Consider the following 27,998-nt stretch of genomic DNA (forward strand, 5'->3'; position numbering starts at 1 on the left):
CTTTGAAACAGGCTTCATCCATTTATTCAATCATTCATTCATGGAGAGCTGTACTGAGTACATGTTCTGTGCCTAGCCCTGCCCTTGTGACTACTGGCCACAGAGACAAGCCTGGTCAGGATGCTCCAGTGGCCATGACCTCCCTAGACCAGATACTGCAGGTTGAGACTCAGAGACGATTCCACCTCCTCGGGGACCCTAGGAACAGAACCGTGCTTTGAGCATCATCCACACCAGGATGATGGAGAATGGGAAGAATTTCCTTCCGGTAGAAAGAGGAAATGCAGAATATAATTACTTCTGTGGCTTGCTTGCTTTGAAGGTGACAGATATGGAACTGCTTATGGACAGGAAGAGGATGGAATGTGGGGACCCCAGGGAACCTGAATGCTATGGACTGAATTGTATCCCCCTCAAAATCTTATGTTGAAATCTTAATGCCCAATGTTGATTGTGTTCGGACACAGGGCTTTTCAGAGATAAATGAGATTAAATGAAGTCATAAGGATGGAGTCCTAAGATTGGTGGCTTTATGAGAAGAGGAAGATAAAGATCTCTCTCTCTCTCGCTCCCCACATGTATGCAAATAGGAAAGGCCATGTGAGGACACAGGGAGAAGGCCTCCGTCTACAAGCCAGGAAGCGGGATCTCACCAGGAACCAAATCTGCTGACACCTTGTTCTTGGACTTCCCATCCTCCAGAAGTGTGAGAAATAAATTTCTGCTGTTTAAGCCACCCAGTCAATGACATTTTGTTACAGAAGCCGGAGCTGACAAGTTCCCTGTCAGCCTGTGGAATTACTCAAACAAGCTCATCAAATCCTCTTGCAGGATGCAGAGGTCCCCGCTCCCTCTTGTTGCTACAGAGCCTGCCTCCCACAGAACTGCTTGTTCACTCTGTTCCTGAGTGCAGCCTCATGGGCCTGCATGGTGTGGTGTCCTCCTTCCCTGGGCAGTGAGTCTATGTGACTAGTGAACAGCTGTTGATCCCATTTGCTCAGCCATGCCCATAACCCTCGGGTAGGACTCCCCCCTCACCCATGGGGTGAATAAGAGATGATCAATGCGTCCTGGAAGGCCATGCTCAGAGCCACTCCCAGCCCTAATATCCTCTCGGGTCCTGGAGCTGTCCTAGCTAAGGGCTAGAGACAGAGAGGATTCACCCGGTGGGCTCCCAGGTCTCTCTGCCTCTGTGTGCAGAGTGGGTTTCAGGAAGCTGGTCTCTGGGATGCTCCTGCTCGGCAGATATGAGAGAGGATGGTGGACGGGATGACCTGCAGCTCAGCTGGGATGAGACCCAACAGCTCACTTGTATTGTCAGGTTCAGCTTCAGGGATGCCCAGGGACTTGGACCAGCTCTGTCCTGCTGTTGCCAGGATGGGGGTGTCTGTGGGGCTTGTCCTGGGAATCCTGGGTCCTAGAGGTGAGGGGGCCTTGAGGGAAGGACCAGGGCCTGTCTGGGTTGTGGCTGGGGCACAGGGCCCCTGGGGATGAGAGACATGGGGAAGGGCGACATGGGGCATGAACAGGGCAGGACAGCAGCAGCTAAAGGTCCCCTTGTCTGTGCAGCCTCTGCTGACCCCTCCACAGGGAGGTTTTGAACACTCCCTGCACTGACCCCGTGACAGCCCAGCCGGGCAGGACTGGGGGCTCCCTGAGGTCAGAGTCTGTTCACCTCCCAGCCCAGCCCCAGCACGGGGCTGGGCTCACAAGCGGTGTCCAGTGAAGGCTGGTGGAATAATCCAGCTGGTCTCCCCATGTGGCAGGTCAGAGACCTGGTGGCATGTAGGGAGGTGCAGCCTCTGGAAGACGTCTAGGGGTCTGCACTGCCTGGAGCCCCCACCATCAGAGGGTGCAACGTGGCCGGCAGGGATGTCAGGTGATAACGTGGCAGGGCAGGAGAAAGGGAGGTGAGAAAGGAGGCAAGACCCAGAGGCCAGCTGAGGGCACCGAGAAGTGCCACATGTCACAGGAGCAGAGAGAACGCAGGGGAGGTGAGAAGAGCCCCTCCCCTGCTCTACCCCACAGTGATTCTGCCTCCTCATGGACCCTGGGCCCACAGCAGGGTCCTATAGCTGAGACTCTTCCTTCTTGTCCCCTGAGAGTCCAGGCCGTGTCCAGTCTGCTCACTCATGCCCAAGAGCAGCCGGCCCACAGAGCCTGCAGCCCCATAGCCCAGCTTGTGTTTCCATCCTCACGGCCTCTGCCTGGCAGGTGCTGTAGATCGTCCATCTCTCACTGGGAAGGGGAGCATCTCAAGGGCATGAATGAGGTCTGCTGTGTCTCCTCTGCCTCCAGCCCCAACACAGGGCTCACTCTGTGTTTGTTGAGTGAATGAGTGAGTGAGTGAATGAATGAGTGAATGGCTACCTCGTACACTTCACCTAAGACCCTTACTCGTCCTTTATACCCCAGACACCCACACAGACCCTCCACCATCCCACACCTGGAAGAACTGACTGCCTCTGGGGTCTAGACCCCAGTTTCTTAACCTCGGCCCCACTGACCATTGGGACTGGATGATTCTTGGTTGTTGGGGGCTGTCCTGTGCCTCGTAGGATGTTTAGATGCATCCCTGGCCTCTACCCACTAAATGCCAGTCCTACAGTCCTCTCAAGCCTTGAAAATCAAGTGTACCCAGACATTTCCAAATGTCCCCTGCAGGGGTGGGTATGGACAGGGCACAACACTCCTTGTTATGAACCAGAGGTCTAGACAACTCGGTGACTCTCTAGGGCTGGGCCAGGAAGTGGCCACTTCCCCAGCTGAGAGGTACCAACAGCACTTCAGCCTGGGCAGGAGGACTCAGAACACCCACACATTCATCTCTCATGCTATGGAGGTCTCAGAGGCCCCTGTTGCCCCCTCACAGGCCAGGATAGACCTCCACCAAGGTCCGGAGGCCTGGTGGGCGGGACCAATGTCCCTGGTCCAGGTTCTGGTGCTGCAGGGAGGCCCTCGAGATGGGGGCAGGACACAAGGTCTGCTCCTTGTCTGGTCCCCTCTGGGTGGGTCTCAGGGTCTCTGGGCCGTGCGGTGTCCACCTCTTCTGTGCAGAGGGGAGGCGATCTCCAGCCTGCAGTTCCTCTTCTGTGAAAGGCTGAGGTCAGGTGCTCCTCCCCATCTTTCTGTGGGTCTCCCCATGGCCTCCACTCCACTCATCTTCCTTTTCTCTTTCAGACACAGGACAGATGCCCAGAGCCCTCCATCTCAGAGATGCTGCAGCTGCTGCTGCCCCTGCTGTGGGCTGGTGAGTGTGGCGAGGAGAGGGGGAGGGGGTGGGGTGGGGCTGCAGCTGACCCTCATTTCCCCACAGGGTCCCTGGCTCAGGATGGGAGATTCTGGCTGTGAGTGCAGGGGTCTGTGACAGTGCAAGATGGCCTGTGCATCCACGTTCCCTGCATCTTCCCCTACATCCAGAATGGCTGGACTGAGTCTACTCCAGCTCATGGCTACTGGTTCCGGGAAGGGGCAAATCCATACCAGGATGTTTCTGTGGCCACAAACAACCCGGATTGTAAAGTGCAGGAGGAGACCCAGGGCCGAATCCACCTCCTTGGGGACCTCCGAACCTACAACTGCTCCCTGGACATCAGAGACGCCAGAAAGAGGGACAACAGAAGATACTTTTCTCAGGTGGAGAAAAGAAATATTGCAAGATATTCTTACACAGAAAACCAGCTCTCCATGAGTGTGCGATAAGGCTCTGGCTTGAGGAGACGCTACGGGAGAAGGCCACGGGGGCCCCAGGCAGGGCTGGGATGGACTCCCTTCCTGTAAGTGGTTTTGGGGTACAGTGTGTTGAGGCTCAGAGGGAGGGGCTGGACTAAAGTTTGAGGCTTCTATCAGGGTCTGTACCTCAGACCCTCTTTCCTGATCCCCATGTTTCCCCATCTCCTCACCAGCCCTGACCCACACAGCTGACATCCTCATCCCAGGGACCTTGGAGCCCAGCCACCCAGCTGCCTCAGGAACCTGACCTGTTCTTTGCTCTGGGGGGCACACCCCCCATCTTCTTCTGGACGTCAGATGCCCTCATCTCCCTGGGCCCCAGGGCTCATCTCTCCTCAGTGCTTACCCTCACCCCACGGCCCGAGGACCACGGCACCAACCTCCCTTGTCAGGCGAAGTTCCCTGCAGCTGGTGTGATAGTGGAGAGGACCATTCAGCTCAACATCACCTGTGAGTGCTGGGCCATGACACCTGGGTCCCTGAGGGTGTGAAAGGCAGAGGAACAGGCTAGGGATGCTTGGCACTTTTTTTCTTGGGACTTGGCTGAATACGGGACCTAGAAGGACAGAAGTCCTGTCCCTCCTGCATTTCTGTGGCTCCTAGGGGTGGAGGATGCCTATATTTCTCTCCCCACATCCCTTGCTCTCGCGAAAAGGGGAATGCCCTCTTCTCATCCCAGGTGCTCCAGAGAACTCAACAATTCTGTGTCTGTCTAGGGGACAGCACAGGTAGGAAGAGACCCCTCCTGGGCTGTAGGGAGCAGGGCCTCTTCCAGCTCAGGGCAGGGCCAGGGTCCCTACCTCACCCTGGACACACCCTGTTGACCAGAGACCCCCTTGTGGCTGAACCCAGTGTTCCCTCCCTTTCTCAGCCCCCATGGCCTCTGTGAGCAGCTGTCTGCATCAGCCCCTGACTCCCCTCAGACTTCTCCACCCGCCGCCTCAGCTCCACAAGGAGAACAGGGCAACATTCACAGGGCAGAGCCAAACTCTCAAGATCCATTATCACTAGTCTCCTGACAACTACTGCAGCCTTGAGCTTTTATTTTCCCCAACAATTGTTTATTTAAGTACTTCTGAACAGATAATTTATTCACATGGTCAAATATTCCAAATGCACAGCAGAGTCTGTCCTCAGATGCCCAGTCCCCTCCCAAGAAGTGACCAGTGTCCATATGCTGCTCTGAGCCTTGGTTTGTTCACTTAAAGTGTCTCAGGGGTCCTTTGACATCAATAGTACAGACTGTCCTCATTATCCTCTGTGACTTTGCAGTATTCCATGGCCTGGGTGGATTCTGCTTTTACGTGCATCTTCTACTAACGGAAAAATCATGGTGTAAGTTTATTCTACCAACAGAAATGATGCAATCAACAATCTTGTATCTGCTTTCACACGTGTGTTTGTATTTGTGACTGTGGGATAAATTCCTAAAAACAAAATAGCTGGATTATATGTTCTTTCTATATTGAGAAATATGGCCAAGTTGTTCTCCACTGAGAGTGAACAAGTCGCTTTCCCAGCATTGAGGGCTGAAGGTGTGTGTTTTCAGCAACCCAGTATGGGGTGAAACCTTTGATTTTTGCTAGTAGTAGGTGAAAATCGGTATCTCCATATAGTTTTTTAAAAATCTGTATGCATTATTTTATTATTGATAAAAAATTCACATAAAACTTAATCAATATTTGAGCCATTTCCAAGTGTACAGTAGGTGGCTTTTAGTACATTCACAATGTTGTGCAACCATCACCACCGTCTAATTCCACCCATCCAACATTTTCATCACCCCAAAGAGAAACCCTGTGCCCAGGAAGCAGTCACTCTCCATACTCCCCTCCCCCAGCCCCTGCAACCCCTAAGCTGCTTTGTGTCTCTATGGATTTGCCTGTTCTGGACATTTCATGTAAGTGGCATCAAACAAAATGTGGCCATTTGGGTCTGGCTTCTTTCACTTAACAAAACGTTTTCAAGGTTGATCCATATAGCATGTATGAGTAATTCCCTCTTTTTTATGAATAATATTCCATTGTATGGATGTAACACATTTTGTTCATCCATTGATCACTTGATGGACATTTGATTTTGTTTCCACATTTTGGCTATTGTGAACAATGCTGCTATAAATATTGGTGTACACACTTTTGTTTGAACATATGTTTTCAGTTTTCTGGGGTATATACCAAGGAGTAAAATTCCTCTGTCAAATGGTAGTTTCTATATTAAACTTTCTGAGGAAATGTCAGACTGCTTTCTATAGTGGCAACTTCATTTTACATTCCTACCAGCAATGTACGAAGGTTCCAATTTCTTTATATCCTTGCCGACGTTGTTATTTTTCTTTAAAAAAATATGTATGTATAGCCTACTAGTGGATGTGAAGAGCCAGCCCTGGTGGTCTAGTGGTTAAGACTTGGAGCTCTCCTCGCTGCCACCCAGGTTCATTTTTTGGTCAGGGGGACCACACCACCCATCTTTCAGTTGTCACACTGTGGTGGCTGCATGTTGCTGTGATGCTGAAAGATCTGTCACAGTATTTCAAATACCAACAGTGTCACCCATGATGGGTAGGTTTCAGAGGAGCTTCCAGAATAACACAGACTAGGAAGAAGGACCTGGTCACCCGCTTCCAAGAAACTTGACAGTGAAAACATTATGAATAGTAGCAGAGCATTGTCTGTTATAGTGCTGGAAGATGAGATGATGGCACCAAACACCAGGGAGGTTTTGACTTGCATTTATGTAATGACTAATATGACGATTGATGTTAATTTCTTCATGAACTTATTGGCCGTTTGTATATCTTCTTTGTAGAATTCTTTTCAAGTCCTTCGCCTATTATTTAATTGGTGGTTTGTCTTTTTGCTGTTGAGTTGTAAAAGTTATTTATATATATATATATGTGCTGGATACTATACTCTTATCAGATCTATGATGCCATTGACCTGAACAACTTGAAAAGGTTAAAATGGTAGTTTTCTCACGTATGTTTTACCATAATAATTTTTAAAAATCACCCTAATGTTTCTCTTGCCCGGTCAGATGTGGTGTTTGAAAAGATGTTGCTAAGACTGATGTCGAAGAGCGTACTGCCTATGTTTTCTTCTAGAACTTTCACAGTTTCAGGTCTTACATTCAAGTCTTTAATCCATTTGGAGTTAATTTTTGTGTATGGTGTAAGGTAAGAGTCTACTTTCATTTTTTTGCATATGGCTATCCAGTTTTCCCAACACCATTTGTTGAAGAGACTTTCTTTTCCCCATTGTATGTTCTTGGCTCCTTTGTCAAAGATTAGCTGTCCATAGATGTGTGGGTTTATTTCTGGGCTTTCGATTCTATTCCAAGGGACGAATGGATAAAAAAGCTGTGGTATATATACACAATGGAATACTACTCAGCCATAAGAAACGATGAAATCCAGCCATTTGTGACAACATGGATGGACATTGAGGGCATGATGCAAAGTGAAATAAGTCAGAGGGAGAAGGTCAAATACCGTATGATTTCCTTCATTAAGTAGTAGATAATAACAACAATAAACAAACACATAGGGACAGAGATTGGATTGGTGGTTACCAGAGGGGAGGGGGGGAGGGAGGAGGGTGAAAGGGATAATTGGGTACATGTGTGTGGTGATGGGTTGTAATTAGTATTTTGGTGGTGAACATGATGTAATCTATGCAGAAATAGAAGTACAATGATGTACACCTGAAATTTTTACAATGTTATAAACCAATGTTACTGCAATAAACAAAAAATTTAAAAAAAAAAAAATAAAAAAATAAAAAAAAAAAAAAAAAAAATCACCCTAAGATTTAATCAGCCACTTCACCAAAGACAAAAAATAGATGACAAATAAGCACATGGAAACATGCTCAACATCACTTGTCATTAGGAAGTTACAGACTAAAACCAGGATGAGATATACATCTATTAAAATAACTAAAAAAATAGAGAAAAAGAAAAAGAAAAAAAGAAATCCTGATAATAGCAAATGCTAGTGAGGGTGTGAAGTAGCCAGAACTCACACATGCTGCTGGTGGGAACACCACTAGTCCAGCCATTTTGAGGAACAGTTTGGAAATTTCATATGAAGTTAAACATACGCTTATCATAGGACTGAGCCATATGACTCCTAGGTGTTTACTCAAGAGAAATAAAAATGTGTGTTCCCTCCAAAACTGCATGTGAATCTTTATAGCAGCTTTATTCAGTCACTCAGAAACAACTCAAATGTTCTTCAGCCGGTAACTGTATACAAAGTCAGGTACATTGAAACAATGGAGCACCAGCCAGCAAATAAAAAGACAAAATTATTGATACACGCACCTAATAACATGGAAAGCCCTCAAATGCATTATGCAGGTGAATGAAGTCAGATCCGGAAGACCACGTTTTATCTGATTCCATTCCTACAACATTCTTTAAACAGCAAAAGAAGAGGGATGGAAAAGAGATCAGCATTTTTTCAGAGGTTATGGGTGGAGGGAGGATTTGGCTCCCCAGGGGCAGCATGAGGGAATGTCTTGGGTAATGCCTTTCTTTGGTATCTTGACTGTGGTTGTGGTTACATCTGTCAAACCTCATAGAATTTTATATAATAAAAAGTGAATCTCACTGTAGCTAAATTTAAAATAAATTGAAAAACACAGTGAAATAACACTACATTCCCACTAGAATCATTAAAATTTAAAAGACTGATAACACCAAGTGGTAAAGATGGTGTGAAGCATTAGAATTCTGGCACTTTACAGACAGGAGTGTAAAGGTTAAAACCATTCTGGACAACAATTTGGCAATTGCTACTAAAGTTAAAGATGTGGTTACTCCTTGATCTAACAAGTCTACTCCCTATGTGTACTCATGAGGGTGAAGATATGTCCATAAAAACACTTATTCCTTAATATTTATTGCCAAAATGGAAAAATCTCAAATATCTGTCGATATATGAATAAATAAAAGATTACAGTACAGTCACATAACAGAATACTACTCAGTAATCAGATGTTATGAACTACAGAAATGTGCAACTTGATCCACTTCAAAACCCTATGCTGAGTGAGAGAATCTAGACACAAATGAATACATTTCTAGGAAATTCTTCAATAGACAAAATTAATTCAAAGATAGAGAGTATATCAGAGGTTACCTGAGGTGGAGGTGGGAGTGATGAGCTGAAAAGAGGTGTGGGAAAACCTTTTGGGGTAGTGGAAACGTTCTATATCCTGATTGTGGAGCTCACAACTGGGATGTACACATTTCTCAAATGTCATAGAAATGTACATTTCAAATGGGTGCATTTTATTTTATGTAAATTATAGAGTTCATTATGGAAAAACAATGAGCACTCACAGAACTTTCCAGTCCATGAACATAGTATAACTTTCTTGACTGTGAAACCAATTGCGTTGGGGTTTCCATTATATGCCACATTCTCACTTTTTTAATAACCTAGAACTAGTATTATTTTACTTATTGAAGGCGGAATTGATTATATATCAAATGAGGGTGTAAAATATTTCTCTGTTATTAAGGTTGAAGGAATAGTTATCTAGATACTACTGTATTTGAAAGATTTTACAAATCGAGGGTGACAAAAACTATTATGTCACATGTATCAAGGATTTCCCAGAGACATATGACACAGAGTGAGATGCAAAACCACATGAGCTGAACCTAAAAATTTAATTGTAGCTGTATTTTCCACTCATGTTTTCTAGAAATATTATGCCTTGTGAGCAACCTGTAACAGTAAGAAGATGGTTTACATGATAGGAAATGCTGATCTATATGATGAGGACCTAAAACAATTCACTTCAGTCCACACAAACACTGAATATCAGCATTCAGGGAAAAGAACTTTCCTCTGCTCTGGCTCCTAGAACATGTGCTCTCCCTTTAGTTTTACATGAAGATGCTGCGTGGTTTTTTATTTTGTAGATGCCATTGTAACTTCATGAATCAGCATACAATAAGTAAAAAAGAAAATCCTATACTTATTTTTTAGAAAATACCCAGTATGTTTCCAGGACACAGAGCAAACTCACCAGTGACTGCAGCTCTAGAGCCTGACAGTACTGAGTGTTTGGGGAGGAAGTGACACCACTGGGTGGGGAGCATCTCACAGACATGGACAAGGTTGGTCGTCTCCGTTCTTGTCTCCAGCCTCTTCAACAGAGAGATGCTCACCAAGTGTTTGGGGAATGAATGAATGAATGAATGGCTGCTTCCCTCACTTCACCTAGGATCCCTTCTTTTCTTCTGCCCCAGAAGCTCACACAGACCCTAAAGTATCCTACACCTGGCAGGGCCAACCACGCGGGCTCTAGATGAGGCCATGACCATCCAGGGTCAGGCAGGAGCTGATCAATTCCGTGAGGAATTCAGAAAGACCTCAGATGAGAGGTCCTTAGAGACTGACTGAGTCCCACTCCTCAGATGTCCTCAGAGGTCCTAGTTCAAGCTCTCATGCTGGAGATAAGCCATGAGATGGGGGCAGGACACAGGCTCTGCTCTTTGTCTGCTCCCCTCTGGGAAGGTCAGGGTGTCTGGGCCATGGTGTGTCCTCTTGCTCTGTGCAGAGGGGGACAAACTCCAGCCTGCAACTCCTCTTTTGTGAAAGATTGAGTTTGCATGCTCCTCCCCAGCTTCCCGTGGGTCTCCTCCAGCCTCCCTTCCCCCTTGCCTTTCTATTATCTCTTCAGAAACAGGAGAGACATCCAGAATCCTCTGTCTCAGAGATGCAGCCCCTGCTGTTGCCCCTGCTATGAGCAGGTAAGTGGGCCCAGGTGAGAGGGAACAGGGTGCGGCAGGGGCTGTGCGTGACCCTACTTTCCCTACAAGGACCCAGGCTCAGGATGGGGGACTCTGGCTGCAAGTTCAGGGGTCTGTGACAGTGCAAAAAGGCCTTGGGTCTCTGTGGCCTGCACCTTCTCCTACCGCAGAGACTACTGGTCTGACTCTATCCCAGAGCATGGCTACTGGTTCTGAAGAAAACATAGAAATGGTTCATGTAAACACCAGGAGAGTGGATACTTTTAGGCGGGAATACACAGAGTGTTGTGATCAGAGAGACTTACAAAGGGAACATCTGGAGAGTGATCGTTAGTGTTTTATTATTTGATCTGTGTTGTGTTTGCACTAGTTTTTCTTCCTAACCATTTGGCTAATGTCACCCATTTGGTTATACACTTTTTTGTCTTTCTTTTTCTTTTTCTTTGATGAGGAAGATTTGCCCTGAGCTAACATCTGTTGCCAATCCTCCTCTTTTTTTGCTGAGGAAGATTGGACCTGGGCTAACATTCATTCCCATCTTCCTCTACTTTATATGTGTGATGCCTGCCACAGCATGGCTTAATAAGCGGTGTGTGGGTCCACGCCCGGGATCTGAACCTGTGAACCCCAGGCCACTGAAGCAGAGCATGCAAACTTAACCACTATGCCACCGGGCTGGCCGCATGGTTATACACTGTATGTGTGTGTGTGTGTGTGTGTGTGTGTGTGTGTGTGTCACAGTAAAAATAGTAGTAAAAATCTGGCAAGGTAAGAGAAGTTTGATGCTCTGACACTCAGTGTCCCTAAAATGGTGATGCTTTATGGTGCCCTTTCCCCTTGGAGCTCAGTATTCATAAATGAGGGAATAATTTTTTAAAAGTTCGAGAAATACTCAGCTTTATTGACCAGAGAAATAAAAGATGAAGTAGTACGATAGATTTGATTGCATCAAAATGAAGGTTCCCATCAAATGGAGGACAACTCAGACATATTTAATTGAGAAACGACAGAATAGGAGAAATCATTTCCTTCATTTAAGCTCACAAGAATTTCTCAACTAAAATGTACAAAAACTTCCACAAATCAACAAGAAAAAGGAAAACAAGCCAGAATAAAAATAAACAAAGGTGATGAATATTTATGTCTCAAATGTGGAAACACGAATGGAAAGCAAGTCCATGTTGAGATGGTCAAACTCTCTGGTAGTTCAAAAAAATCAACCAGAAACGAGATACTACTCCACACTCCTCAGACCAGAAAATCAAGAAGGCAGATGATAACAGCGAGTGTGGCAGAGATGTGAGGAAGTAGAACCTCAGGCTCCTATGGTGGGAGTGTAGACTGTTGAGGGGTTTTGGGAGCTGGCAAAACTCTGTTTCATGAACTGACTCTATTTGCTTTGTGATAAATCACTAAGCTGTACATTTAGCCTTTTCTATCTTCTTCTGTATGTTTAACACTTTAGAATAAAAAAAAAGTTTTAAAAGTATCCATAAAAAAAATGCATCCCCATAAGATGCCATTTACTTAAAAGTCAAAAATAGTAGATCCTAAACTTTTAAATTTAGGGATGTATATGTTGGTGGCAAAATGTATTAATCTCTAAGGTAAATAATAGGGATGAGATTAAAATCTTTAGAGAAGTTGATAAGGAAAACTCCACGGTCTCTCTGTATAAACCTTTGAATAGATAATTCACAAAGGATTACAGATAATAATAAAAAAAAATAGATGGGAAATGTTATTTATAATCAATCACATGGATGCAAAGTAATGAAAGAATGTATATAATACTATTTCTCTAATCTTAAATTAGCAAAAGTGAAAAAAGTCAGACATACCAGGCATTCCCATGTGCTGTTGGGAGGTTTAAATGAGTGGGGCACTTTTGGTAAATGTTGTGTTGGCTTCAAATGAAATTGGAGGAATCATCACCAATCCCCACATATTGCATCAATCAGAAATACATTTTGATCTGAGTTACAAAAAGGCTGACTTGCAAGAACTTTAACAGATAGGGCTTTGTTTTTAACACATAAAAAAAAGTCTAGAGATGGGCTGCTGCTGGCTTTAATTCAGCGGCTTGGCAGAGCCCACTGGACATTCCAAAGAAGGAGGAGGGGTACAGGGGAAGCCCAGCCCCCAGACTAGAAGGTCGGCCCCTCCCTGATTTTCTCCCTCCTGGCGGTTCATTACCTTTGAATCAGCTGCTTTCCTGACCAGAGGCCCAGATCCTGTTCCTGTCTATTTAGCCCTCTCCCCACAGCCCAGTTATTCCTAAACTCGGGACCTGATTCTGCTTCAGCACCACGGACAACACCACCCCTACTTTCTGGGGCTCCCCAAGGAAGAGACTGTGTCTTGGCTGAAAAGAGCGCCCCTCCCCCTGTGGGCTGACCCTGATGGGGGAACTGGGAGAGGCTTGGGGACTAGACAGGAACAGGGTAAGGGCCTCAAAATCTAGGTCAGCCCTTCTCAGACTGCTTGCCACCCTCAAGAAATAGGGCCTTAAATTCCAAGACAGGGACTTCTCACATGCCCTTGGTTTCTTGCCTCTCAGGGGAAACTCCCTCTCTAATCTCTTAAAAAATCCCTCCCTGTTTGGGGAAGGCCCCCATCCCCCCTCTTCCACCACTTACAGACAGGAAGGGCCTCTCTCCCCAACATGTTTATATCTCTGTCTCTCTGTCTGTCTCTCTCCCTCTCGCTCTCTCTCCTCCACCCTCTGCCTCTCTTCTCATTCTCTCACTCATTCTCTAGCTGGCACCCAAATGGAGATCTGGAGGACAGAAAACAAGACTCATGGTCCTTAACTGTCTCTAGCTCTGTGCCAAATCCTGAATGATTTTTAAAAAATATGCTTCAATGTATGTCAGATAAATGAAGGAATGAAACATCAGGAGGCTGACTGAAGCATTGTCTTTGGAAGTGATGGAAGACATTCAAAGTGTTTAGACACACGAGGGGGCTTGCTGAGATTGGGAAAAGAGTTCTGCGACATCAGAGATGGATTGCTGTCAATGGGAGACCTAGAGGCTACAAGAGGGAGATACATAAGGACAGAGGAATTAGGGGGTCACCCCGTTGAGGGGAATTGTGGAGGTTGGAGGAGCTGTGGTGAAGACAGGGAGAGGTATTCTGTATGTGTATATGCAGGGCTATATGCAGGGCTTACAGGAAATGTGAGGAGGAACAAAGACCCGGTCACAATTTCTGTCTCACCCTGAACCCAAACAGCTCACCAAAGTCTGGCACTGGAGTCAGGGCTCCAGGCTCAGTCCCAGCCTCTATCCATATGGTCTCTCCATGCAGATGAATTCAAGAGTTCACTCAATGCTTCTTGAGGCCTCTGGGGTACTCCAGCCCTGGAGTGGTTCCCACACAGAGAGGATTCAGTCCCAGGAGAGTTTTGGTCTCTCTCTCCTCTGTCCCCATGAGGAAGGCTTCAAGAATCCTATCTGGGGAAAGTAGACCCCAAACTCCACATCTCTCTTGACAGAAGTGGGCGTTAGTCTTCAGGAATTGAGAGGCAGGGTTTCAGGGTACAGGAGGGAAGATGGGTCCACCCTGCTGTGGTCCCAGGGGAGAAGAGCTCAGCTTTCACTTCCCCTGCAGTGACCCGAGGGAGAGAGGGGTATTCTAGTTGAAGGAGAACTTTGGGGCAGAAACCACACATTTCAATCAGAAAGAGCCCCCAGCTCACTGACCACCCCTCAGTATCCCCCACCTCCCAGCTGGGAGAGGCTCATCAGATGGTATCAGGGGAATCTAGACAATCCTCTGCAGCCCAGAGATGCTGCTGCCGCTGCAGCCACAACTGTGAGGGCAACAGGTCTGAGGAAGAGATTTCTGGGTGAAGCCGCAGTCAGAGACTCTGTTTCCTGCAGTGGGCCCTGGGGGATGGTGCAGGTACAGTCTGTAACCTTCAGTTAGCGACTATGAAGGAGATCCTGCCTGTGCATCCTATCCCATTCTCCAATCCAACCCATAGATTTTCTGGACTGACTTTAGCTCAGTCGACCCACCTTAAGATCCCAGAGGTGGCCAACAGATACCATAATCCCCCTCTGGCCACAGACCCTATCAAACCTGGAAGAGAGAATCTGGGGCTGACTCAACCCCCTCAAGACCCAAGGGCCCACAGTTGTTCTCTGAACATCAGGTTTTCCAAGATGTGGGAAAGTGGGAAGACTTTACGATAGAGAAATATTATGTGAAATATGACTCAATATATGGCACTGTCTCTGAAGGTGACAAGTAGCCAAGTGTCCCCAGGAGAGAACCCCAGAGACGGAAAAACACCTGCTCCTTCTCTAGAGGGTGGGGGTGGTGATCAGGACCATATGGCTGAGAGACGGGTGGCCGATGTGGAGGATACCCCAGGGATTAAACTCAGGGGTCTGAGTCTTTTTCTCCTCTCTAGCTTGTACCAGCTATCCCAAATCTATACCCCATTCACCTGAAGTGCAACCATCTTGGAGTCTAAACAGCACTATGCCAGTGGCTTGTGTAAGATGGTGCTTCTCTCCCTGCTGGTCCCCAAGCTGTCTCCCCTTTCCTAAGTCCTCACCCATATGTTAGAGTCCCAAGGTCATGACCCCAGCCCTACATGCCAGATGACCTTCCTAGGGGGTGGTAGGTCTACAGATAGAACCGTCGGAGGAGTTCAACCCATAGAAGAAAACCCGTGTGTGATTTTTCAGGCCTGATGATAGGCAAATAGAAAGGCTTTCCCTGGCTGTCCTCATGGGCAGCCGCCCTCCCCGCACTCTTCACTCAGGGAGCTGGCCAGGTGGGACCTGCTTCCCCAGTAGATACAACTGTGCATGAGTCCAAGAGGCAGGACTTGGGGGCTCTCGTCCTTCCTTGCTGCCTCACTTGGGCAAGCCCCTTGGCTGTCTGAGCTTCAGGGTTCACCTGCCACATGCAGAGATGGGCCTGGATGATCTCACAGGGGCAGTCACAGCTGACTCTGTGACTCTGAAGTTTCCTCTTCTGGGCGCCCTTTCTTCTTACCACTGGCTTCCTGTCTAAGCTTCCTCTGCCATTCCGTATCTGCAGCTTTCTCTTCTCTCTCAGAGGGACCCCAGAAGGCGGACCGTCCCAGAGCAAGAGGAGATAATGCCACTGCAGCTGCTTCTGCTGCTGCCTGTGCTGTGGGGAGGTGAGTGGTCGAGAGGAGAGGGGACCCCACTCTGGGGAGACACCAGAGCTCCAGGCTGAATTTCTCCCTCTCCCCAGTGCCCACGGCTCAGGATCAGAGCTACCATCTGGAACTACCGGAGTCCGTGACAGTGCAAGAGGGCACGTGTGTCCTCGTGCCCTGCAAATTTTCCTATCCCAGGACTCTCATTGGAACCCTCAACGTGTTTTGGTTCCGAAGAGGGCTGTATAGATACCGCGATGCTCTAGTAGCCACAAACAAACCAAAACAGAAGCTGCATGAGAACACCCAGGGCCGGTTCTTCCTCCTTGGAGACCCCGAGGCCCACAACTGCTCCCTGAGCATCAGAGACGTCAACATGGGGGACAGTGGGACGTACTTCTTTCACATGGAGAAATACTTCACGAAACACTCATATCTAGATAAGATGCTCTCTCTGCATGTGACAGGTATGGCAGAGCCCAAGGTAAGTCCCCAGGGAGTGGAGCATTGGAAATAGAAAAATGAAGGTTCTGTGACTCCTGAGGGTGGGGTGGGGTGAGGACAGTCATGAAAAGACCCTGGGGCAGGCTGAAATCACACCCAACCTCCTCTTTCTCTTCACCAGCCCTGACCCACAGGCCCAACATCCTTACTTCAGGGCCCCTGGAGTCTGGCCGCCCCAGGAACCTGACCTGCTCTGTGCCCTGGGCCTGTGAGCAAGGCACACCCCCCATCTTTTCCTGGACGTCAGCTGCCCTCACCTCCCTGGGCCCCAGGACCCACCTCTCCTCAGTGCTCACCCTCACCCCATGGCCCCAGGACCACGGCACCAACCTCACCTGTCAGGTGAATTTCCCTGAAACTGATGTGACTGTGGAAAGGACCATCCAGCTCAACGTCACCTGTGAGTGCTGGGCCCAGGTCCCCGAGGGTGTGGTGGGCAGGAAGGCCAGGCTGTGGAAACTTTTTCTTTTATCCTGGAGGCCTGGCTGAGTAGGGGACTTAGAAGGACACAAGACCTGTCCCTCCTGCATTTTTGTGACCCCTGGGGGTTGAGGGATGCCTACATTAATCTCATCCCCCCCTCCCACTGAAGGGGGAAATACCTTCTTCTCATCCTAGGTGCTCCAGAGAACCCAGCTATCAGTGTCTGCCTAGGGGATGGCACAGTTAGGAAAGAGGCCCCTCCTGGGATATAGGAAGCAGGACCTCTTCTGGCTCAGGACAGGCCTGGGTCCCAACGTGGTGACCAGAGATCCCCTTGTGGGTTAACACAGTGATCACTCCCATCCTCAGCCCCCATGGCCTCTGTGAGCAGCTGTCCCCAACGTCCCCTCACTCCCCTCAGGTTTCTCTACCTCCCTCTCAGCTCCACAAGGAGAATAGGGCAGCATTCACATGACAGAGCCTGCCTCTCCATATCACCAGTCTCCTGACGACCCCTCCAGCCTCGTCTTTTTATTTTCCACTAACAGTTTTTAAGTTACATACTTTTGGACAGGTAATATATTCACATGGCCAAAATTTCAAAATGCACAGCAGAGTCTGTCCTCAGATGCCCAGTCCCCTCCCAGGAAACGACCAGTGTCCATAGGCTGCTCTGGGCCTTGGTTTCTTCACCTAAAGGACCTCAGCGGTCATTTGACTGTCATTCTTCCCGGTGAGTGTGGAGTATTCCATGGCCTGGATGGATTCTGATTCTGTACACATCTTCTACTAGTGGAAAAATCATGGCATTAAGTTATTCTACAAACAGAAATGCTGCAATCAGTGATCTCGTATCTCCTTTCACACGTGTGTGTACATTTATGACTGTGGGACAAACTGCTAAAAGCAAAATGGCTGGATCATATATTCTTTCTATATTGAGAAACAAAGCCAAGTTGTTCTCCATCGAGAGTGGACAAGTTTACATTCCCAGAATCGAGGGCTGATGGAGTGTGTTTTCAGCAAACCAGTACAGGGTTAAACCTTTGGGTTTTTGCCAACAAGATGAAAATCATTAACTCCATATACTTTTTTTATTTATATGCGTTATTTTATCATTGAGGAAAAATTCGCTAAAAATATAATCACTACTTGAGCCATTTTCAAGTGTACAGTAGGTGGGTTTTAGCATCTTCACAGTGTTGCCCAGCCATCACCAGTATCTAATTCCATCCATCCAACATTTTCATCCCCCAAAGAGAAACCCTGTGCCCATGAAGCAGTCACTCCCCATGCTCCCCTCCCTCAGCCCCTGCAACCACTACTCTGCTTTCTGTCTCTATGGAGTTGCCTACTCTGGATATTTCATGTAAGTGGCATCATGCAAAATATGGTCTTTTGTGTCTTGCTTCTTTCACTTCACAAAATGTTTTCAACATTGATCCATATAACATGTATCAGTAATTCTTTCTTTTTTTGTCTGAATAATATTCTACTGTATTGATGTACCTCGTTTTGTTCATCCATTGACTACTTGATGGACATTTATGTTGTTTCCACTTTTTGGCTATTATGAATCATTCTGCAATAAACACTGGTGTACACACTTTTGTTCAAACATATGTTTTCAGTTTACTTTGGCATATACCTATCTAGGAGTGGAATTGCTAGGTCACATGGTAATTCGATGTTTAACTTTTTAAGGAAATGCCAGAATCTTTTCCTCAGTGGCAACACCATTTTACATTCCCACCAGCAATCTATGAGGGTTCCAATTTCTCCACATCCTTACCAACATCGTTATTTTCCTTTTTTAAAAAAAAGTGTAGCCTGCTAGTGGGTGTGAAGGGATATTTGATCCTGGGTTTGATTTTCATTTACGTAATGACTCATGATGTCATTAAATTTTTTTGTAGACTTATTGGCCATTTTTAGATCTTCTTTGAAGAATTTTTTTCAAGTTCTTCGCTAATTTTTCAATTGGGTAATTTGACTTTTTGTTGTTGAGTTGTAACAGTTCTTTATACATGCTAAATACTACAACCTTATCAAATCTATGATTTCCAAATATTTTCTATCATTAAATGGGTTGGATTTCACTTTCTCAGTACTGTCAATTGATGAGCAAAAGTTTTTCAATTTTTTATTGAGGTAATATTGGTTTATAATATTATATAAATTTCAAGTGTACATCGTCCTATTTCAGTTTCTGTGTAGATATCCTGTTCACCACCCAAAGACTAATTACCATCCGTCACCATACACATGTGCCCTATTACCCCTTTTGCCCTTCTCCCTCCCCCCTTTCCCTCCTGTAACCATCAATCTAATCTCCCTATCAATGTATTTGTTTGTTGTTGTTGTTGTTGTTGTTTTTTTCTTCCACTTATGAGTGAAATCATATGGTATTTGACTCTCTCAGTCTGACCTATTTCACTTAGCTTAATACTCTCAAGCTCCAACCATGTTGTCACAAATGGAAAGATTTCATCCTTTTTTATGGCTGAGCAGTAACCCATTGTGTATATATACCACATCTTCTTTATCCATTCATCCATTGATGGGCACTTAGTTTGTTTCCAAGTCTTGGCTATTGTGGATAATGCTGCAATGACCATAAGGGTGCATATATCTTTTCCAATTAGTGTTCTCATGTTCTTTGGATAAATACCCAGAAAAAGAATAGTGAAATCACGTGGTATTTCTATTTTTTTTTATTGATGTTTTAATGGTTTCTAACATTGTGAAATTTTGGGTTGTACATTTTTGTTTGTCCATCACCACATATATGACTCCCTTCACCCCTTGTGCCCACCCCCCCACCCCCACTGCCCTGGTAACCACAGTCCAGTTTTCTCTGTCCATGTGATGGTTTATATTCCACATATGAGTGAGATCATACAGTGTTTGTCTTTCTCTTTCTGGCTTATTTCACTTAACATAATACGCTCCAGGCCCATCCATGTTGTTGCAAATGGGACGATTTTGTCTTTTTTTATGGCTGAGTAGTATTCCATTGTATATATATACCACATTTTCTTAATCCAGTCGTCAGTCGAGGGACACTTAGGTTGCTTCCACTTCTTGGCTATGGTGAATAATGCTGCAATGAACGTAAGGGTGCATAAGCCTCTTTGGATTGTTGATTTCAGGTGCGTTGGATAGATTCCCAGTAGTGGGATGGCTGGATCATAGGGCATCTCTATTTTTAATTCTTTGAGGAATCTCCATACCGTTTTCCATAGAGGCTGCACCAATTTACATTCCCACCAGCTGTGTATGAGGGTTCCTGTTTCTCCACATCCTCTCCAACATTTGTTTTTTTTTGTCTTGGTGATTATAGCCATTCTAATGGGCATGAGGTGGTATCTTAGTGTTGTTTTGATTTGCATTTCCCTGATGATTAGTGATGTTGAGCATCTTTTCATGTGCCTATTGGCCATCTGTATATCTTCCTTGGAGAAGTGTCTGTTCATTTCCTCTGCCCATTTTTTGATCGGGTTGTTTGTTTTTTTGTTGTTCAATTGTGTGAGTTCTTTATATATTATGGAGATCAACCCCTTGTCAGATGTATGTTTTGCAAATATTCTCTCCCAGCTGGTTGGTTGTCTGTCCATCTTGATTCGGGTTTCATTTGTCTTATAAAAGCTCTTTAATCTGATAAAGTCCCACTTGTTTATTTTTTCTTTAGTTTCCCTAGTCTGGGTAGGCATGTCATCCGAAAAGATTCCTTTAAAACCAATGTCAAATAGTGTGTTGCCTATATTTTCTTCTATGAGTTTTATAGTTTCAGGTCTCACCTTCAGGTCTTTGATCCATTTTGAGTTAATTTTTGTGAATGGCGATAGCACATGGTCCACTTTCATTCTTTTGCATGTGGCTGTCCAGTTTTCCCAACACCATTTATTGAAGAGACTTTCCTTTCTCCATTGCATGTTCTTAGCACCTTTGTCGAAAATTAGCTGTCCGTATATGTGTGGTTTTATTTCTGGGCTTTCAATTCTGTTCCATTGATCTGTGTGTCTGTTTTTGTACCAGTACCATGCTGTTTTGATTACTATTGCTTTGTAGTATGTTTTGAAGTCAGGGATTGTGATGCCTCCTGCTTGGTTCTTTTTTCTTAGGATTTCTTTAGCTATTCGGGGTCTTTTGTTGCCCCATATAAATTTTAGTATTCTTTTTTCTATTTCTGTGAAGAATGTCATTGGGATTCTGATTGGGATTGCATTGAATCTGTAGATTGCTTTAGGTAATATAGACATTTTAACTATGTTTATTCTTCCAATCCACCTGCATGGGATATCTTTCCATTTCTTTATGTCATCGTGGATTTCTTTCAATAATGTTTTGTAGTTCTCATTGTATAGGTCCTTCACCTCCTTGGTAAGATTTATTCCTAGGTATTTTATTCTTTTTGATGCAATTGTAAATGGTATTGTCTTTTTGAGCTCTCTTTCTGTTAGTTCATTATTAGCATATAGAAATGCAACTGATTTTTGTAGATTGATTTTGTACCCTGCAACTTTGCTGTAGTTGTTGATTGTTTCTAATAGTTTTCCAACAGATTCTTTAGGGTTTTCTATATATACAATCATGTCATCTGCAAATAGTGAGAGTTTCACTTCTTCGTTACCTATTTGGATTCCTTTTATTCCTTTTTCTTGCCTAATTGCTCTGGCCAAAACCTCCAGTACTATGTTGAACAGGAGTGGTGAGAGTGGGCAGCCCTGCCTCATTCCTGTTCTCAGAGGAATGGCTTTCAGTCTTTCCCCGTTGAGTATGATGTTAGCTGTGGGTTTGTCATAATTGGCCTTTATTATGTTGAGGTACTTTCCTTCTATTCCCATTTTATTGAGAGTTTTTATCATAAATGGATGTTGTATCTTGTCAAATGCCTTCTCTGTGTCTATTGAGATGATCATGTGGTTTTTATTCTTTGTTTTGTTGATGTGATGTATCATGTTGATTGATTTGAGGATGTTGAACCATCCCTGCGTCCCTGGTATAAATCCCACTTGATCATGGTGTATGATCTTTTTAATGTATTGTTGTATTCGGTTTGCCAATATTTTGTTGAGGATTTTTGCATCAATGTTCATCAGCGATATTGGCCTGTAATTTTCTTTCTTTGTATTGTCTTTGTCTGGTTTTGGTATCAAGGTGATGTTGGCCTCATAGAATGATTTAGGAAGTGTTCCATCTTCCTCTATTTTTTGGAATAGTTTGAGGAGGATGGGTATTAAATCTTCTTTGAATGTTTGGTAAAATTCACTGGAGAAGCCATCTGGTCCTGGACTTTTATTTTTTGGGAGGTTTTTGATTACTATTTCAATCTCTTTACTTGTTATTGGTCTATTCAGATTCTCCATTTCTTCTTGGTTCAATTTTGGGAGGTTGTATAAGTCTAAGAATTTATCCATTTCTTCTAGATTGTCCAATTTGTTGGCATATAATTTCTCATAGTATTCTCTTATAATCCTCTGTATTTCCATGGTATCCGTTGTAATTTCTCCTCTTTCATTTCTAATTTTATTTACTTGAGCCTTTTCTCTTTTTTTCTTAGTAAGCCTGGCTAAGGGTTTGTCTATTTTGTTTATCTTCTCGAAGAACCAACTCTTTGTTTCATTAATCCGTTCTACTGTTTTTTTGGTCTCAATTTCATTTATTTCTGCTCTGATTTTTATTATTTCTCTCCTTCTGCTGGCTTTGGGCTTTGTTTGTTCTTCTTTTTCTAGTTCTGTTAGGTGTAATTTAAGGTTGCCTATTAGGGCTTTTTCTTGTTTGTTAAGGTGGGCTTGTATCGCTCTGAGTTTCCCTCTCAGGACCGCTTTTGCTGCATCCCATATGGTTTGATATGGCATGTTATCATTTTCGTTTGTTTCCAGATAGTTTTTGATTTCTCCTTTAATTTCATCAATGATCCATTGGTTGTTCAGTAGCATGTTGTTTAATCTCCACATTTCTGTCACTTTCCCAGTTTTTTTTTCCTGGTTCATTTCCAGTTTCATAGCCTTATGGTCTGAAAAGATGCTTGTTATGATTTCAATCTTCTTAAATTTATTGAGGTTTGCTTTGTTTCCCAACATATGGTCTAACCTAGAGAATGTTCCATGCGCACTTGAGAAGAATGTGTAGTCAGCTGTTTTTGGGTGGAGTGCTCTGTATATGTCTACTAGGTCCATCTCGTCCAGTTTTTCATTTAAGTCTAATATTTCTTTTTTTTTTTTTTTTTAAAGATTTTATTTATTTAATTTTTTCCCCCCAAAGCCCCAGTAGATAGTTGTATGTCATAGCTGCACATCCTTCTAGTTGCTGTATGTGGGACTCGGCCTCAGGATGGACGGAGAAGTGGTGCCTCAATGAACACCCGGGATCCGAACCCGGGCCACCAGCATTGCAGCGCGCGCACTTAACCACCAAGCCACAGGGCCGGCCCTAAGTCTAATATTTCTTTATTAACTTTTTGTCTGGATGATCTATCCATTGCTGTAAGTGGGGTGTTAAGATCCCCTACTATTATTGTGTTGTTGTTGATTTCTCCTTTTAGGTTTGTTAATAGTTGCTTTATGTACATTGCTGCTCCTATGTTGGGTGCATATATATTTATAAGTGATATGTCTTCTTGATGGAGTGTCCCTTTTATCATTATATATTTCCCTTCTTTGTCTTTCTTAACCTGTTTTATCTTGAAGTCTACTTTGTCTGATATGAGTATGGCAACACCTGCTTTCTTTTGTTTGCCATTAGCTTGGAGTATTGTCTTCCATCCTTTCACTCTGAGCCTGTGCTTGTCTTTAGTGCTAAGATGTGTTTCCTGAAGGCAGCATATTGTTGGGTCTTGCTTTTTAATCCATCCTGCCACTCTGTATCTTTTGATTGGAGAGTTCAATCCATTTACATTTAGGGTAATTATTGAAATATGAGGGCTGAATGTTGCTGTTTTGTCACTTATTTTCTGGTTCTTTTGCATTTCCTTTGTTTCTTGTCCCATTTGTTTTGGACTGCCAATTCAGTTTGGTTGTTCTGTCTTATGATTCTTCTAGTTTTCTCTTTGTTTATCATATGTGGTTTTGCTTTGATTATTTGTTTAGTGGTTACCTTGAGGTTTGGGCAAAAAATCTTGTGTATGAGATAGTTCATTATCTGATAGCCTCCTATTTCCTTATACTAAGTCAATTCAGTCACTTTCCTCTTCCCCTTCTAAGTTGTTCTTGTTATACCTTATTCTATCTTGTGTTGTGGCTGTGTGTTTACAGTGATGAGGTTGAATTTATTTTTGGTGAATTTCTTTCTTTGACCTTTGAGTTTAGTATTTAAGTGGTTGCTAACCTATTCCGGTAAAGATCTACTATTTCTCTGATTTTGTCTACCTACTTTTCTCCTTCCTCCAAGCTTTGTGTTCCCTTTCTCTTCTTTTTTTCAGACCTGAGGGCCTTCTTGAGTATTTCTTGTAGTGGGGGTCTCGTGGCCATGAACTCCCTTAACTTTTGTTTATCTGGGAGGGTTACTATTTCTCCGTCATATTTGAAGGATATTTTTGCTGGATAGAGTATTCTTGACTGAAAGTTTTTGTCTTTCAGTATTTTGAATATATCATTCCAGTCTCTTCTAGCCTGAAAAGTTTCTGTTGAGAAATCCGCTGAGAGCCTGATGGGAGTTCCTTTGTACGTTATTTTTTGTTTTTGTCTAGCTGCCCTTAATATTGTTTCTTTGTCGTTGACCCTGGCTAGCCTTACCACTAGGTGTCGTGGTGAAGGCCTTTGTCTGTTAATATATATAGGTGTCCTGTTGGCTTCGCTTACTGGTATTTCCTGCTCCTTCCCCAGATTTGGGAAATTTTCAGCTATTATTTCCTTGAATAGGCTCTCTGTTCCTCTTTCCCTCCCCTCTCCCTCAGGAATACCTATAATTCTTATGTTACATTTTCTAATAGAGTCAGATATTTCTCGGAGTCTTTCTTCATTTCTTTTTAGTCTTAGTTCTCTCTCTTCTTCCATCTGGAGTATATCTGTATTCCTATCCTCTAAAGTACTAATTCTTTCCTCCATATTGTCAGCTCTGTTCTTTAAAGATTCCAGATTCTCCTTTATCTCCTCCATTGTGTTCTTCATCTCCATCAGCAATGATTGGTTTTTCTTTATGATTTCAATCTCTTTTGTGAAGAAACTCCTAATCTCATTGAATTGTCTGTCTGTGTTGTCTCGTATTTCGTTGAGTGTTTTTATGATAGCTATTTTGAAATCTCTGTCATTTATTTTATGGATTTCTGTGTCTTCGGGTTTGATTTCTGGGTGCTTGTCATTTTGTTTCTGGTCTGGTGATTTCATATATTTTTGCATTGTGGTTCCTGTGTTGGTTTTGTTTTTCCTCATCCTGGAAGTCTCTGGTTGCAATTTCCACCTGCCGCCACTGTCTGGTGGTAAAGGGCTGTGTAGTCTAAGCCCCCTGCACTCTGCCCCGGTTTTTCTGCTGCGAGCCCCAGTTTTTTTTTTTTTCCCCCGCTGCGATCCACGGATCCAGTCCAGTTTGATCAGGTCTGTCAGGGATCGCTAGGTCTGGTCTGGTCGAGCTGCAGACTCCGGGTTGCAGGGAGGGGGGAGCTCTCTCTTTTGCCCTCTGGGTCACTGATGTGGGAGGCTTCTCGATTGCCCCTCTTTATCTGCTCTCTGGGGTACTCAGATGTTGATGGTAGCCCTGTGGCTCCTCTGAGTCCTCTGTGCGGGAGTTTCCCACTGGCTGAGAGAGTCCGGAGAGCCACGGTTTCCCCGCCCAGGGCCACTCCTCCCCCCTCTCTGGGAGCCGTGGGGACCGGGATCGCTGATCTGATGGGGAGGGAGCGGAGTTCTCCTTACCTCTCCTCACTTCCTCCGGGGGCCCAGCACGTTCCGCTCTCAGATGTGCGGCAGTGTGGATCCCTCCGCTCTAGGTTTTCACTGTCTGGGATTCCGTTGTTGGTCTGTGGCTGTTGCTTTTGTTGTATCTTGTGGGAGAAGAATTCACGGGAAAGCTCACTCCGCCATGATGCTGACGTCACTCTCTATTTTTTTTTTTATTGAGCTCATAAAGGTTTATAACATTGTGTAATTTCAGGTGTACATTATTGTTTATCAGTCTCTGTATGGACTGCATCGTGCTCACTACCAATAGTCTAATTTTTATCCATTACCATACATATGTGCCCCTTTATACCTTTCACCCAACCCCCAACCCCCTTCCCTTCTGATAACCACTAATCTGTTCTCTTGTCCATGTGTTTTTTTATCTTCCACATTTAAGTGATATCACACAGTGTTTGTCTTTCTCTATCTGGCTTATTTCACTTAACATTGTGGGAGATCAAGATTTGGCCACCCTGAAATTTATCTCTTTATTTTGGTTGTTTTTTTTAGGGACATTTGACTTCTCCCACTAACTGTCTAAAGAATTTGACATGGTGACTCTTTCTTGGAACAGATCTATCATGATGGCTGTAAAGATAACGTAGGGTAAATGTTATAATAGGAAAGGCACTAACAAGTCTCTCTTATTAGAAGTTTTGTTTTTTTGGCCACATTTTTTGGATGACCCTGTGAGGAGTTGTCAGACAATCATTTATATTTATAAGGGAAATCTCTATTTGTAAAGGTATCTCCCTCTCTGTTTTGAGAAGAGAGGGGGATGGCCTCATTTCTAGAGTCTTATCAATGTGGAAGGTAAGGCCTTAAATCTACATAATAACCTTACTCTTGTTTACTGTGCTTTAGTGGTAATCTCCTGTAACTGACTCCCCCCACCCCCAAAATCCTCCTTTGTCATTGGCTGAACGTGGTATTTAAGTTGAGAATTTCTGCTATTGTGTAGAGAAACACAGTGTCCCTGCTTTCTCCCATATATACATGTTATTAAACTTGGTATTATTTTCTCCTGCTAACCTGTCTTGTTAATTATTTGGCCAGCCATAAGAACCTTAAGGAAAAGGGCAGAGGGAGATTCTCCCTCTTCCCCTGACAACATCATACCCTCAAAGTACATCCATGTTGTCGCAAATGGGACAATTTTGTCTTTTTTAGTGGTGGAGTAGTATTCCATTGTATACATATACCACGTCTTCTTTATCCATTCATGAGTTGAAGGTCACTTGAGTTGCTTCCGTGTCTTAGCTAACGTGAACAATGCCACAATGAACATAGAGGTGCATAAATCTCTTTGAATTGTTGATTTCAAGTTCTTTGGATAAATACCCAGCAGTGGATAGCTGGATCGTACCATAGTTCTATTTTTAATTTTTTGAGGAATCTTCACACTCTTTTCCATAGTGGCTGCACCAGTTTGCACTCCCACAAGCAGTGTATGAGAGTTCCCTTTTCTCCTCACCGTCTCCAACACTTATTACTTCTTGTCTTGTCAAGTATAGCCATTCTGACAGGAATGAGGTGATATCTCATTGTAGTTTTGATTTTCATTTCTCTCATGATTGGTGATGTTGGACATCGTTTCACTTGCCTATTGGTCATCTGTTTATCTTCTTTGGAAAAATGCCTGTTCAGATCATTTTCCCATTTTTAATTGGGTTGTTTCTTTTTTTGTTGTTGAGTTATATAAGTTCTTTGTATATTTTGGATATTAACACCTTATCCGATAGATGATTTGCAAATATCTTCTCAATTGTTACGTTGCCTTTTCATGATCGTTTCTTTTTCTGTGCAGAAGCTTTTTAGTTTGATGTAGTCCCATTTGCTTATTTTTTCTTTTGTTTCCTATGCCTGGTGATACACGTTGTTCAAAAAGGTACTGCTAAGACCGATTTTGAAGAGCATATTGCCTATGTGTCCTCCTAGGGGTTTTATGGTTTCAGGTATTACATTCAAGTCTTGAATAGATTTTGAGTTCATTTTTGTGTATAGTGTAAGATAATGGTCTACTTCCATTCTTTTACATGTGGCTGTCCAATTGTCCTAACACCATTTATTGAAGAGACTTTTCTTTCTCTATTATATGTTCTTGGTTCCCTTGTCAAAAACTAGCTGTCTATAGATGTGTGGTTTATATCTGGGTCTTGATTCTGTTCCATTGATCTGTGTGCCTATTTTGGTGCCATATCATGTTGTTTTGACTATTATAAAGAAGCTTTTAAAGTTGATAATGTCCAACTTACACCTTTTTTTCTCTGTCAAACTGCTGGAACGTCAGAGCATGGAGTGGGGTGAGACCCAGCATAGGTGGTCCCACATCCGGTAATGCAGGAGGGCCTGGAGAACCAATGTCCAGAGTCCTACAGGGAGCAGAAGGACACAGGATTGTGGTGGGGCAGGTAAATCTGTCTTTGTCCACTTTCCTGCAGTGAGATCAGGGCCTGTGGCAGAGGTGGTTCTGGTGGCCATCGGGGAAGTGGCTGTGAAGACCCTGCTTCTCCTCTTCTGCCTCATCTTCCTCGTGTGAGCATTGT

The 27,998-nt window shown here is 44.2% G+C and overlaps 1 pseudogene; it reads left to right on the top strand.

The window, feature by feature from the left end:
* The first annotated feature begins 3,216 nt into the window (after positions 1 to 3,216).
* Positions 3,217 to 27,991, top strand: LOC101409097 (myeloid cell surface antigen CD33-like; annotated as a pseudogene).
* The last annotated feature ends 7 nt before the right edge of the window (positions 27,992 to 27,998 follow it).

Source organism: Ceratotherium simum, chromosome 33 (genome assembly GCF_057802395.1).
Source record: "Ceratotherium simum simum isolate JZ-2026a chromosome 33, ASM5780239v1, whole genome shotgun sequence".
NCBI classification, from domain to species: Eukaryota; Metazoa; Chordata; class Mammalia; order Perissodactyla; family Rhinocerotidae; genus Ceratotherium; species Ceratotherium simum.